The sequence below is a fragment of the Ochotona curzoniae genome, unplaced genomic scaffold (assembly GCF_017591425.1).
Source record: "Ochotona curzoniae isolate NIBS_2020 unplaced genomic scaffold, NIBS_Ocur_1.0 contig_3520, whole genome shotgun sequence".
Classification (NCBI taxonomy): Eukaryota; Metazoa; Chordata; class Mammalia; order Lagomorpha; family Ochotonidae; genus Ochotona; species Ochotona curzoniae.
Window position 1 is genome coordinate 7,214,433 of NW_024465894.1, and position 12,918 is coordinate 7,227,350.

General features: G+C 48.6%; 1 protein-coding gene across 3 annotated transcripts in view; it reads right to left on the reverse strand.

Annotated features, from left to right (window-relative positions):
* Positions 1-12,918, reverse strand: part of PKIG (cAMP-dependent protein kinase inhibitor gamma) — a 67,791-nt gene that overhangs the window by 11,909 nt on the left and 42,964 nt on the right. Inside the window, exons 1-2 of one of the 3 annotated variants that reach the window (XM_040981437.1) lie at positions 10,711-11,081; positions 1,473-1,542 (exon numbers count right to left, since the gene is read on the reverse strand). The gene's annotated coding sequence lies outside the window, so the exon portion shown is untranslated. Of the gene's footprint in view, positions 1-1,472; positions 1,543-10,710; positions 11,082-12,918 lie in introns of those variants that run through there. The other 2 variants (XM_040981435.1, XM_040981436.1) reach the window with 2 other exon arrangements.

Consider the following 12,918-nt stretch of genomic DNA (forward strand, 5'->3'; position numbering starts at 1 on the left):
GTCTCCTGCCCTCCTGAAATCCCCAAGAAAGAAGGAGCACAGGCCATGGGAAAAGATATCAGAGAGGAGATAAGGGAGGAAGGAACTTTACCCGGTCCATCATCCATAACAGCTGTAACAAGCCTCATTTCCAGCTTTGCCTCCCAGCTGCTTCAACTCCTCACCTCCCATGACTTTCCACTACTGCTGTCAGGATAAGGCCCAAATTCGTTCATGACCTCCTGTGGGTTCAACGTGAGGCACAGCCCTTCCTTCACGTTGTGAGCAGTCCACAGAACCCCTCTCAGGTACTCAGGAGCACCGCCCCGAGCAGCTCCCAGGCCCTTAGCCTCTGCTTGGCCAATCCTCTTCTGGTCATCTCCTGCAATTTTCCACCTTTGGTTCACTCAACCGCCTGTCCTTGGCACCTACTGCAAATGACTATGTTCTTGGGCAGAGGCTGGGTCTGCTCCTTTTGCTCTGGTGCCCAGAGCCCTGTTCATGGGACGCATTGTATCAACAATCACTGATCAATGGGTGAATGAAAACTTTACTGAGCAGGGCAGGAATCTAGATGGAGCCGCTTTAGATTGAGTTGTACTGCTCCTGACATGGTGCTGCAGACAGAGAAAATAATTCGTCCTCTCCCTCCTTGGGCCTGCCTGGGTCACATGCTCAGTGGACCCAACAATTATTTCAGAGAAAAGATGGAACCCAGGTTCTTTGGCATCCCTGTGAAACTTCTAGCCATGGAAAATACCTGCATGGGTGCAGGTAATGACACATCAACAGCTTCTAATTCTGATACCCTTGGCAACACCATCCATGGATGTGTGGGTAGAGGAGCAGCTCTCTGTGGACCTGGGACTTCCAACTGGACAGTACAAGGAGAGTCACCAGTTTCGCAGATATACATGAGTGTTTTAAGTGACAATTATGACATCAGCTTGGATTTAGAATGTTTCACACATGCCAGAAACGTTTAAATGTCATAGAACTGCAGAGTGCCTGGGAACAGTGAGTGTGCCCAGTGGGGATGGACCGCAGGGCTGGGTTCTGCCCATTTTCTGGGTGGGCTTTGCCTACTTTTGCTCCTCTATCACAGCACTGCAAAGTCCCATGCCATGCCCAATCAGCTTCACAACAAACACTTGGCAGAGAGGGAAGTTGCCATCACACCCTTTGGTTACTTAGTTACTAACTCCTGTGTATGATTCCACCTGCTGAGTACGGTTCTTAAGCGCCCCCAGGAAACACCCAGAGGCAGACTGTCCTGATGGGATAAACAAAGAGTGGAATCATGGCTGTGGGACTGCAGTCTGATGTGACACAACTTCTGACAAGGACTGTCCTGCCTTTGTTTCTTGGGAGCCGAAATTCCTCTCTGCTTTCATTCTGAATCTATTTAATGCCTTTCTTCAAACAAAAAGTAAAGAGATGTTTAGGCAAAAACTTGTGATGCTGTGGTATGAACAATGGGACTACCCACCTACCTGGTTTAAGTTCTTTTTCCAGCTTGCATCTCTTCAGATTTTTCACTTGGGGTTAATCAGTGTGGAAATTCTGAGGGACCAGAAAAAACAAACAAACATTAGAGCCAGACAAATTTGAGGGCTGTAAACTGACACAATCTGGAAGGATGAGCTAATGATAGCCAGTCCGTCTGAAGTTAAGGAATTTATATTACAGATGTCTTCCATGAACAAGGGGACATTTGGTGAGCACATGTGTAGCAGCAGAAAGAAAGGTAAATGGGTTAAATCTGTGTTAACACAGTCAAATTCATCAATACAAGTAGCAACCGCACAGCTGGAGATTATAAACAATGAGGAAGATTTCACTGTATTGATATGGGAAATTGTACACGTTTGATCATTACAGAGTAAAGCTGCAAATATTCTCACTTTTTACTAAGAAGTATGAGCATGACTGTTAATGCTTAGACAAACTACAGCATTTGTATAAACCTACACTGTTAAAGGTACACACACTATCATTTGGAAATTTTAAGTGTTTGAAAAGTCAATGAGAGGGCCTGGCGCAATAGCATAGTGGTTAAAGTCCTTGCCTCGAGTGCGCCAGGATCCCATAAGGGTGCTAGTTCTGGTCCTGGCCGCCCCCACAAGCAGTCGAGGACGGCCCAAGGCCTTGGGACCCTGCACCCACGGGGGAGACCCGGAAGAGGCTCCTGGCTTTGGATTGGCTCAGCTCTGGCCGTTGCGGCCGCTTAGGGAGTGAATCATCAGACATAAGATCTTCCCGTCTCCTCTTCTCGTGTATCTACCTTTCCAATAAAAATATATATATATAAAAAAAAAATCAATGAGAAAAATCTATGTTTATTTTCCCAGAAAAACAGAAATGCAATTTAAAATTATCCCAAGAAAAAAGGAAGGGGAAGAAGGTATGTTTTGGTGCAAAAACATCTGAACACTGCATGTCCTTTGTTCACAACACACATCTTCCTCTTGAGTGCAGGAACAGCCAACAGTGAGCGGCAAGCAAAGGTTCCCTCTGGCACTAAGTGAGGCTGGGGGGAGACTCCAAGGCTGCCCCTCTGGACAGGACCTCATAATCACGGCATGCTGTTAATAAAATTCCATATCCAGCAAAAATATCAGGAGGGAAGGAAAAACATCTTCAAGCAAAGACTGGGTGAATATGTCATCACAGACCCCAGAAACACTTTGACAGAGGAAACCGAGCACACCAAGCGAGATGTTAAGATCAACACTGGACTAATAAATTTGCTGTCGCTCAGTAAAATCAAAGAATCATTGTTTGAATAAAACAAAACTAATTGGAGATTACAAAAATTGGACAAGATGAAATGTTTAATAAAGAAAACACTAGGGATCAAAGAGCCGAGTCAAGGTTTTGAGGCTCCTTGACGACTCCGCACAAACACGAACACGGGGCTCTGGTTCAGACACCCCCAGGGTGCACTGGGACACGTCAAGGATGAGACCAGAGACATTATCTTTCGCCAGGGGAAAGTTCCATGTTAAAACCTGAAGTATAAAAACAACAAAAACAGAGACAAGTGCAGTACCCTACTGGCTGTAAGTCCTCGCCTTGCATGCACAAGGATCCCACATGGGCACCGGTTCTAATCCCAACAGCCCCGCTTCCCATCCAGTTCCCTGCTTATGGCCTGGAAGGCAATTGAGGATGACCCAAAGCCTTGGGACCTTGCACCTGCGTGGGAGACCCAGAGGACGCTCCTGGCTCCTGGCTTCAGATCAGCTCAGCTCCAGCTGTTGCAGCCACTTGGGGAGTGAATCATCAGACAAACAATTTTCCTCTCTGTCTCTCCTCTGCTCTGTATATCTGACTTTCCAATAATAAATAAATAAATCTTAAAAAAAAAAAAGGAATAGAGTGCATTAATGCCAAATCAGTTAACACATTTTCGTGTGATAAAGTCTAATTACCAAAAATGTCAATCCTTTTCAAATCATCAATTTCCTTCGATTTCAACAGGACACCGACAGGCGGCCCCACACTGCTCGGGTTCTAGAGAAGGCCTTATAGCAGGGCATAAGGGAAGGGAATGTGTGTGGGAGGGAGCAGCTCCACCCTCACCACTCAGCCAGAAAAGAACAAACCCATTTCCACTTAGCACTCCAGTGCTGCCCCTGCCACCTGGGGGATCCAGCTGGGATCCACAGCCTGCATACACCATGGCACTTCAACACGCAGGCTGAAGTTGTTCAAAAGACAAAGTTAAGTGTATCCTTACCCACGATGTGCTTTTTAGTGAGAAAAACAAACTGCTAGATAATGGATAAACTAAGATTCCACTTCTGAGAAAACAATCACTCAAACCCTACACACATTCAAACAGCAGCTTTGACAGATTTCAAACTGACAATACTGGCTTAACAAGGAAGGAGACAAGAGAAAAATGGAAAAATAAAAACACCATCAAATAACAATATCAGAAAAGAACACTCGTGAACTGTTCCACACTACCCTTCAGATTAACCAGCCGATTCTATTTGGAAGGCAAAGTGACACTGAGAAGAGACAGCTCTTCTAACCACTTCCAAATGCCTGCAGCAGGGGCTGGGCCAGGGTGAAGCCAAGAGCCTGGAACTCAGCCAGGGTTTTCCTCCTGTGTGGAGGGCACCCAAGTACTTGAGCAGACACTTGCTGCCTCCCAGGAAGGTGCAGCAGAATCAGAGGTGAAGGTGGAGCTAGTGCTGTGGTACATGAGGTTAAGCCACTACCTCAAGCACTGGCATCCATAGGAGTATGGTTCGAGCCCCGGCTGCTCTACTTCTGATCCTGCTCCCTGTCAAGCTGCCTGGGAAAAACAGTGGAAGATGTAGGAGACCTGGGTGAAGTTCCTGGCTCCTGGCTTCAGTCTGACTCAGCGCTGGTCATTGCAGCCGGTTGGGGAGTGAACCACAGGATGGAAGAGCTCTCTGTGTGTCTCCCCTTCTCTGTAACTCTTCCAAATAAATACATATGAATCTAAAAAAACAAACAAACAAAAAAGGTGGCACTGGATCCTGGGTACTCCAATATGGGGTGTGGGCATCCCAAGAAATGGTTTAACCTGCTGAGCCACAATGCCCATTTCAACCTATTTATCTTTATATAGGATAATAGGGCATATTTATTATTATTTTCTTTCTGGTTAACATAGAACAGGTCTGTGGCTAGTATTGTTGCAAAGCAGATTCAAGCTGCCATTTCCAACACTGGCTGCCCATGTCACAGTGCTGGTCTGAGTCCTAACTGCTGTGCTCTTGACCCAGCTTCCTGACAATGCGCCTGGGACGGCACGCAAGGAGGGGCCAGGTACTTGGGTCCCTGCCATTCACGTAGGAGTTCCTGGCCTCCTGACTTCAGCCTGGCCATTGCAGCCACCTGGGTTGTGAACTCATGGATGGAAGTGATCACTCTCCCACTCATTCCTTTGGTCTCTCCTCCCACTATCTGTTGCTTTGCCATTCAAATAAGTAAATGAATATAAAAATCTAAAAGAACAGGTCGTCCAATATGTTGTTTTGTAGTTACAAGCAAGGGACGAGAAGGGGGAGCTCATGGGGAGAAAAGGTAATTTATTTCCTAAGTATTTGTGACTTTTATTTTAAAACATTAAAAAAATTATTTTCCCTTTTTAAAATCCAAAGACAGTCTAAAGCTTTTGAAACTACTCAGTTTTCAGGCAGTAGGAGCCAACTGGGCCTGTCTTCCGACGTGTGTCATTCCCTCCAGAGAACAGCAGCCCCACAAGCCGCAGCACCTTCCAGTCCCCAGGCCGGTTCCCTGGCATCTGGCACCCATCACAGGAGCCAGGGATCCAGGCAAGCGAAGGAAGGTGTTCTGGAATTGCTTCTGATGGGAGGAGCCAGAAGGCCAGCAGCAGCAGAGAACTCCCAGCAGGCTCCTAGGAGACACACACCTGGGCTGACACCGCTGCTTCACTGGAACCTGGAATGCATATCCACCCTCCCCTGCTAGAATGTCTTGCAAGTACATTTAGTTTTGTTTGTTTTAACTTGACAGGGAGGAAGGGAAGGAGAGAAAGTGAGAGACAGAGACAGATGAGGGGAGGAGAGAGAGAGACAGGGAAGAAGAGGGAGGCAGACAGGTAGACAGCTCCCATTTGCTGGTTTGCTCCACAAACGCCTGCAACGACCTGAGCTGAGCCAAGGGTTGAAGCCAGGAGCCAGAATTCAAGTCTCTATGTGGGCGGAAGGAACCCATTACTTAAGCTATTATCATTGCTTTCAGGGTCTGCATTAGCAGGAAGCTTAAACCAGGAACCAAAGGTGGGTTTAGAACCCAGGTATGGGCCTGGCGTGATAGCATAGTGGTTAAAGTCCTTGCCTTGCACACGTGAGGATCCCAAATGGGCACCGGTTCTAATCCCAGCAGCTCTGCTTCCCATCCAGCTCCCTGCTTGTGGCCTGGGAAAGCAGTCGAGGACAGGCCAAAGTCTTGGGACCCTGCACCCACGTGGGAGATCTAGAGGAGGTTCTTGGCTCCTGGCTTCAGACTGGCTCAGCACCGGCCGTTGCGACCACTTGGGGAGTAAATCATCAGATGGAAGATCTTCCTCTCTGTATATTTAACTTTGCAATAAAAATAAATAAATCTTAAAAAGAAAAAAAAAGAACCCAGGTACTCCAAAATGGGGTGTAGGCATCTTAGCCAGCATCTTAACTGCTGAGCCAAACATATGTCTTTGATTAAAAAAAAAAAACAAAAAAAAAACCTACTTACTTATTTGAAAGTCAGAATTTGAGAGGGAAAAACTGCCAGGGAAATCTTTCATGTCCTGGTTCACTCTGCATATGGCCGCAACAGTCAGGGCTGATTTAGGCTGCAGCCAGGAACTAGGAGCTTCGGTAGGGTTTCCCACATGGGAGGCAGGAACCCAAGCATTTGGGCCACCTGTCACGGACTGCTTCTTCTAGGGCATTAGCAGGGAACTGGATGTGAAGTGGAACAGCCTGGGCCACAAATCGGCACCTCTATGGGACACCAGTGTCATAGGTGCTGCTTTACTCATCCACTGCGCCACAATACTGGCCCTAGTTTTTAACTTAACTATTACTCGTTAATAAATGTAAAATTGAAATCAAAACACTTCCATTTCTACTTCTTCATGTTTTATAAAACACACTTACAGTAGCATCTTTATTTGGCTCCCACTCCAGCCTGCCAAAGCATTCTCCAACAGCAAGTACCTACCACAAAAGCCTACATCCTCAGGCCCTGCCTATTCCGCCTCATTTGCCCTGGCTTACGCATCACCCATCTTTCTCTTCTCTCTTCCCATGTGCTTTAGCCACAATGACCTCTTATGGGTTGCTCCAAACCTCCAAACCTTGCCTGCTTTTGGTCTCAAGCCCTTTCTCCAAGTACCACTACTTGACTGCAATATTCTTGCCACTCCGTCGCACCCGTCTTCCTCCTCACCCATTTGGTCCTCACCAGAACTGGCTCTGTATCCCAGGATAAATACAACATTGGGAACAGGGCCCCACAGCCACACAAAGGTCTCCTTTTCACTCACATAGGTTACTGACTTCATGCAACTGCCATCTGTCCCTGTCAACTTTTTGTGGGTAACAGCCATGCCTATGCTATTTCACACCATCCACCTGTCACCCTACCCAGTGTCTTACAGACAGATACTAGGGGCTCACTGCGTATGGGCTGAATACATGAAAAATGTATGGAAGTGAACTGAAGGCTTGTGATCCGTTCCTCTGCCTTCCTCAGCTTTCCCCAGCACTCAACACCTCCCTTGGGACACATTATCACATGTGGCAGCCACAGTCACCTGAGTCTTTTTTTCCGATCACACTGAGCATCCTGTTTCTCACAGCACCTTATAAAATGCCTGAACCCCAAAGAGTGGATCCAACAGAGGGTGCAGCCCCTAGCCAGTCCCAGACGGGAGCTCCTCCTGCCCAGCAGGCTGCAGTACCAGCGTCCTCGGGGATGCTGCCCAGGAGGGCGCCCAACTGGAACCAAACCAAGTGTGGTGACATGGGGGGTGGGGGACAGGCCCTTATTCAAATGTAGGAGAAGTGAACTCACTGAGTGTGTTTTTCTGCACTGTCTAGCCTTGCTTCCCTCAATAGGTTCTAATTTTATAATCAAGAAAAAAGCCAATAAATGTTACCAAAACAAATCAACAGAAAATCCAGCCATGATTTCAGACAAAACCCCCCGCCCACTCCTCCATTCTGCTTCCTTGCTGCAGCATGGGGCTCTGTCCCAGGCCGCCTAAGGACCTCTGTTTGCTAAGAGCTCTTCTCACTTCTCTGAAGCTGGCAGGAAGGTGCTGGAGAGGGAACATTTCAGCAGGGCGCAGGTGCAGGTACTCCCCAGTGCTCAGGCAGACAAGCTCTGAGTGTTAGGAACAGAGAGGGGAGAGCAAGAATGACCAGCCAGTTCAAGATCAATGCCTGCACTCAAAACTGACCCCTGAGTGTCTGGCACCCCATAGGATTTCTGCTCAGGTATTTCTCTAAGAGCACCTTCCACTTGCCTCTGTAAGGATTTATTCACCGGCCTACCCGATCTGGTGCAGAGAACTCAACAGGACCAGACAGGGTAGCTTGAACCCCACCCATCTCCCCATGCCTATAGTCTGAGCTTGGTAGAAGGAGGCCTTCCCCACATGTTCACTGGATCACAGAGACCACACCTACAAAGGACAACCCCAGTAACTGACCAAGGCACAGACCACTAAATACTTCATTTTTTTAGTGACTTAAAGTGCTAGAGTGCCAAGTTTAAATCAGTGATATCCTGGAAGACTAAAAGGGTTTCTTCCAAGGTTAGGGAATGCTGGATTCCTCAGCAAGAGTGATTCTGCAATTCAGAATCACTCAGGGGCAGGTGCCAGGCCTGGCCCTGAGTCCCCAGTTAGGATGCCAAGGGTTCCTCATTAGCATGCCTGGGTTCGAGTCCCAGCTCAGACTCCTGTTTCTAGCTTCTTCCAAAGGCATACTCGGGGAGGCAACATGTGTGGCCTTTCTGAAAGATTGCCAGGAGCTAGAGAGCTCAACCACAGGTCATGAATCATAAACTGTTTCCAAGGACTTTATATATTCCACCTGTCTCCACTTACGCACCATGGCCGGTCCCTTGTGACAGACAACGCTCAGAGGAATTCACCGGGTGAGCTCAGCTGCCTGTTGCACACAGCACCTGCTACTAGTTTCTTCCTTAAGTGGGCAGGTTGGGCCAAGGCTTCTGGTCCCAGGAGAAGCAGCTACTTCTGCTTTTGGCCTTAGCACTGACTCAAAGTTCAGCTTCACTGGACTGGGTGACGACAGAAAGCAGCACTGAGGTTTGGCTAAAGTCAATACAGCAACCCCAGGACCCATCACAGTGCTGTTCAAAACCAGAAAGTCAAAGGTTAGATGCCATCCTATGTCTGTGCATTTGGTTATTAACATTCTCTTTCCAGAAACTGTACAGTAGCAAAGTGTGTATGTGTACCAAGGAGGTGCTCCATAGCCATAGCCCATCTCAGCCCCTAGAGTACACCTCTGTGACGCAGGCATGACTGTGGCCCACTTTACAGGAAGAGAAGGCAGCCCTGGTAGAGGGCATGAGCTGCATTCATGATCTCCCAGCTCAGAGGTACAGAGGCCAGAGCTCTTTTTACCTGCTTTCCTCACTCATCTCCGAGTCCTACGTTGTCTACACTCACACACTGTGGACCCCAACCAGCCGCAAGGTGGCAAATACCTTCAGGAGCTAGGGACAGGGCAGGAGACTAGAGAGCATGGAAGCCTGGACGAGCCCACATCATAAACCCAAGAAGGCTCCACTCAGGGGATTTGAAATTAAAAATAAAAATGAAAACCTGACTGTCCTGGACCTCTGGCTCAGGGCTTCTCCCTTAGCAGGTGGAAAACATGAGGTCTGGGTGGGTACCATGACAGGTGGCATAGTGTCACAGGACTCGGCACTCCTCAGTCAGTCCCGCTCTATCACCTGCTAGCTCAGAGGCCACCTACCTGTGCCTCGCATCATTTCTGTGAACTTGAAGGGAGTCGGCACATGCAAGATGTCCAGTCCTGGGCATGACCTCGCTCCAAGGTGTAAACACCCAGCAAACACTCTATAGATACAGCAGTCTCTCTACAAACCACCTCGATTCACCATGACACCCTTAGCTCACCGCTGGCTGGTGTGAGGGTCAGAGGAGGGTGTATCAGCACAAATGACAAACCAGAGATTACTTCTCCCTTCATAAACACCAAACCTTAAAAAAAAAACACTTAAACTCAGAAGGAACTTAATAATGTTATCTGCTTCATGTCCTTTTTAAAAACTGTTCTTACAGTCACTAATTTTAAGCCATTCTGGGACACTGGAAATATCGGAAACTTTGTTCCTGAAAGTCCCCTGAAAGCCCCCAGAGATCCCCAGAAAGAAGCACAGATTGTGGGCATCCAGCTACACGTGGAAACATGGATCATCTCATTTTGCCTCCACACTTAAGGCTCAAAGCAAGACACAGACCCACAGGGTACAAAACACCCAAGGTTACAGTTTCCTTGGGTGGCCTTTCTGATACACAATAGTGTTTTGCTTTTGAAAGCTCAAATTTTTCTCCAGCAATTGCAACTTTCCAAATCTAATGACCTGCTAATAAGGGAGATGGGTCCCCATTCACTGTGGGCCACCTAAAGCCATGGGAGACCCTCAGCTCAAGGGCTGGTCAGTGAGGGCTGTGGGCACAACCAGAGCCCACTCATTTCTCTGCACACTGACTTAGCTAGAAATCCGAAAAGCAGACAACGACAAATAAATCACCAAGAGCTTGGATGTTCTGTTTATTTTCTGGGCATAAATAGCTAAGTTTTCTTTTAAAGGACCCCACATGCAATGCGGCTCTGGGGTCATCTGTGGCAACTCTGTGAAACCTAACCCTGTCCCTAACTGAAGCTCAACAGGGCTAAGGCATCACTGAGGCCGACTGTCTTTCTTCACCTCCATTTGCAGCAAGGAGCTGCTGGGAGGGCTCTGGATCCTCCAACACGGGTTTTGGGAAAGAAAGTGAAACAGCAGTTGAACAGAACCCATCTGTACCTCCTGAGGCCCCAGCTGCAGCCCTGGGCTATTTCAGACACAGCTCACGGATACCGTAACTTAAAAATAGACACTGTACAACCAACAGGCTGCCTCTCCCTGGGCAAGGGTGGGGGTGGGAGTGGCGCGGCAGAGCCAACTTGTACTTACAAAGGCGTTTTCCTCAAAGAGCAGGGTCCCGGGCAGAAATGAAGGCAGGTGGCAGGATGAAGAGGCAGCCCTGGGCTGCAGGAAGATCCTCTTACCCCTTCTCCCTCCCCTGTGTCTCCTAAATGAAAAGCACTTCGAGGTTTTAGTGGGTGTTTCCCACGTCTCGGGCCAACCAAGTCCCCATTTGTTGTAACCCAATGCTCAGTCTGATGATGTCAACCGCTCGACTCACTTGCTCAGTTTCCACCTCTCCGTCTGACGGACAGATCCATTTCCTTTGGACAATGAGCCAGGGGGCTGTAACTGCATCCCAGGCCTGTCACAATTGCCCAACATCCTTCCTTCAATTTTCAAGCCTGCAGCCTCTGTGACAAAAGGCTTCCTATGTGTGCACTCAGCCGGGGCTCCCATTACTGCTGGCTGGGGGCTTTCTAGTCTGCCCAGTTGTATTCTAAATCACTTCATTCTTAATTCACTTAATATTAAATAATAATATAATGAAAGACTGTCACCCCACCTCCATCTCTCCTTCTGCTCTATTTCCAAGAAGCCTAATTCCCCCCATAAAGCTTCCTATGCACCTGCTGGACACAGCACATGAATCTGTCCTTCATCTAGGAGACACTGCGGGCTTGCAGGAAACACCACAGTTCTGCTGTGCAGGGAATCGGGTCCTAATCCAGGTCAAGCCGGATGAATGGCCTTTACCGAGACAGCTCCCTTTCTGGATCTCTTTCCCCATGCAGAAAACAATGGCTTTGCTATTCCCTATTTCTGAAATCCCAGGCTGAAACCCAGTGCCTGAGGAGCTTTATCAACAAACACCTTAGAAGGCCTGGGACTAGAAACTAACCAACAGGCTGGAGGGGGCGGAGCCCTGGGGGAATCAGAGGCCTCTGCCCAAACTCCTTCAAGCCCCTGTACAGTGCAATGGAACCACTGGGAGAGAATGCAAAAGAATTCACTGAACAAGTCCCGGGGCCATGGGAAGCAGCAGCATCTCTACTAGACTGAGATGAGGATGGCAACCGGGCCACCCTGGGGGACCCACATGGGACATTCATCATCTGTTTGTGAAGGGCCTGGTAACAGGGGACACACAACGCCTCCCTCCCCACCTGTGTGCGCCACAGGAAGCAATGTACATGGGGCAGATGGCGGCAGTGTGCAACACTCAGACATGCAGATATGTGCTTTGCGTGACTTAGTTCCCCTGCACTTCAGCTTTTAAACAGTAAGAGGGACATTAGTGCCTCTAGAACTGTGAGATGTAAACAGCACAAGCAAGGGAATGCTAACTGGTACGTGGCACGTGCTGGAGACATCCAGCTCTGACTGCCACACGTAACCTCACCTGATTCCCACGGCACCCTTGGGAGAAGTCAGTTCTCAGCCTTTCTTGGATTGGAAAATGAAACTGAGAAGTGACTTGTCTGAGGTCACACAGCTCAAAACGAAAGGGCCAGAGTTAGAAAGAGCGTCTCTGAGCCCTAACTAGGTCGGTAACTGGCCCCGCATGCACACAAGCCAGAGATCCCTCTGTGGGGGTACCTCCGCCCAGCCTGGGAGCTGAACACTTCTGTCGCAGGGCCATGGCAACCAGTGACTTAACTGCAACCTTCATTTTTTTCAGAAAACTCCATTGCTCATCACGAAAGGTGCAAGTAGACAGCTTCATTAGGTGGGAGCAGGCCAACCTGCAGGCTTTTCAAGTGGGTGCAGGAGTGCCACAGGATAGCAGCCACCTCACACTCAGAACCTGGGGAGCAGTGGTTGACGCCTGAGGGACCCGGGTTTGCTCTGGTCCTGGGCCTCCTAGCTGTGAATGACCTTGGGCAGGGCATTTAACTTCATGCTTTGGTTTCCCAGCATGAAATGAGAATAAGGACAGCATTCACCCTACGTGGTCCCATATGAGTTAACACAGGCTGTATGTTCAGAAATCTTCACGTCAGCCAGCAGCCACGTCACAGCAGGAACATTATTTCCTAATCCTATCTCACCATCCTCTGCTCCGGTGAGGACACGACCATGACATAAAGTCAAAGAGGCCAGGAGGAGTAACGGGCCACGAGGCAGGCAGCCATGCCAGGCACAGAGACAGGAGGCCATGGTCACTGTGCAGTGGGTCTTTATTACAGATGCCAGAGTTGGGAAAAGGAGCTGGGCCCTTGCTTAACATGTGATGTTTTGAATCATATTTTGCCA